The 2,032-nt window shown below is 52.8% G+C and overlaps 1 pseudogene across 1 annotated transcript; it reads right to left on the bottom strand.

The window, feature by feature from the left end:
• Positions 1-300: 300 nt before the first annotated feature.
• LOC102857579 lies at positions 301-1,429 on the bottom strand (annotated as a pseudogene). The gene has a single exon (XR_438835.1). The product of XR_438835.1 is annotated as an actin, cytoplasmic 1-like (transcript).
• Between the last annotated feature and the right edge of the window lie 603 nt (positions 1,430-2,032).

A 2,032-nucleotide genomic window follows, 5' to 3' on the forward strand; every position in this document is an offset into this window, starting at 1 on the left:
TCACACTGCCATGTTGATTATTTGGAATGACTATTTAAAAAAAAAAAGAGAACAATGTACAATCAAAGTCCTGGGCCACATTGGAGAACTGGGGGGATTCTTGCTCCACACCAACTGCTGTCACCCTCACCGTTCCAGTTTTTAAATCCTGAGTCAAGCGCCAAAAAAAAAAAAATTAAAAAATTTAAAAAAGAAACAAAAAAGTAACAAATAAAGCCATGCCAATTCTCATCCTTTGTTTTTTTTTTCTGCGCAAGTTAGGTTTATCAAGAAAGGGTGTAACGCAACTAAACAGTCCGCCTAGAAGCATTTGTGGTGGACGCTGGAGGGGCCAGACTCGTCGTACTCCTGCTTGCTGATCCACATCTGCTGGAAGGTGGACAGGGAGGCCAGGATGGAGCCGCCGATCCACACGGAGTATCTGCGCTCAGGGGGAGCGATGATCTTGATCTTCATCGTGCTGGGGGCCAGCGCTGTGATCTCCTTCTGCATCCTGTCGGCGATGCCTGGGTACACGGTGGTCCCGCCAGACAGCACTGTGTTGGCGTAGAGGTCCTTGCGGATGTCAACATCACACTTCATGATGGAGTTGAAGGTAGTTTCATGGATGCCACAAGACTCCATGCCGAGGAAGGAGGGCTGGAAGAGTGCCTCGGGGCAGCGGAAACGCTCATTGCCGAGGGTGATGACCTGCCCATCGGGCAGCTCGTAGCTCTTCTCCAAGGAGGAAGAGGAAGCCGCTGTGGCCATCTCCTGCTCGAAGTCCAGGGCAACGTAACAGAGTTTCTCCTTGATGTCACGCACAATTTCCCGCTCAGCCGTGGTGGTGAAGCTGTAGCCTCGCTCGGTGAGGATCTTCATGAGGTAGTCCGTCAGGTCCCAGCCAGCCAGGTCCAGACGCAGGATGGCATGGGGGAGGGCGTACCCCTCATAGATGGGCACAGTGTGGGTGACCCCATCGCCGGAATCCATCACAATGCCAGTGGTTCGGCCAGAGGCATACAGGGACAGCACGGCCTGGATGGCGACGTCCATGGCAGGGGTGTTGAAGGTCTCGAACATGATCTGGGTCATCTTCTCCTGGTTAGCCTTGGGGTTCAGGGGGGCCTCCGTCAGCAGCACAGGGTGCTCTTCGGGGGCCACACGCAGCTCGTTGTAGAAGGTGTGGTGCCAGATCTTCTCCATGTCGTCCCAGTTGGTGACAATGCCGTGCTCGATGGGGTACTTGAGGGTCAGGATGCCTCTCTTGCTCTGGGCTTCGTCTCCCACGTAGGAGTCCTTCTGGCCCATGCCCACCATCACGCCCTGGTGCCGAGGGCGCCCCACGATGGAGGGGAAGACAGCCCGGGGGGGCGTCGTCGCCCGCGAAGCCGGCCTTGCACATGCCGGAGCCATTGTCGACCACGAGCGCAGCGATGTCATCATCCATGGTGAGCTGGGGGTGGCGGGTGTAAACCGGCGGCGGTGACTATGCGAAGAGGCCTGTGCTCCGGGGCGGACGAGGTGTCGGCTGTCTGTTCTTTTCTTCTTTCATAGCAGATATGTCCCAAACAGGACTTTCCTGGTTAGCCAGGAATAGTCCAGGAAAGAACACAATAAGACAGTCACAGCCAGACCACCCATGGACAGGTAGTATTAGTGAGACAGAACACTTCATATTTGGGATAAACCGTTACACAGCTTAATTCAGTCTAAACTGATTGGTAAAAGCTCATGAAGAGAAAGCTGGTGTCATCACTCACTCCCTCAGTGCCTATCAATCAAGTTAATGACTAAGGTGAGCCTAATGTAAATTATATTTTCAACTGCTCCCTATGCATCTGAAAGTTGGACAATGAATAAAGCAAAGAAGAATTTATGCCTTTGAATTGTGGTGTTGAAGAAGATTACTAAATAGCCCATGAACTATCAAAAGAACAAACAAGTCTGCAGGGAGCTCTGGTGGCCTAGTGGCAAGAAGGTACACTGCAATCCCAGAGGCGCATGGCTCAAATCCACCAGATGCTCTGCTGGAGAAGGAGGGACAATCTCC

This window comes from Elephantulus edwardii, unplaced genomic scaffold (genome assembly GCF_000299155.1).
Source record: "Elephantulus edwardii isolate Elephantulus edwardi_28Jun2011 unplaced genomic scaffold, EleEdw1.0 scaffold00011, whole genome shotgun sequence".
Classification (NCBI taxonomy): domain Eukaryota; kingdom Metazoa; phylum Chordata; class Mammalia; order Macroscelidea; family Macroscelididae; genus Elephantulus; species Elephantulus edwardii.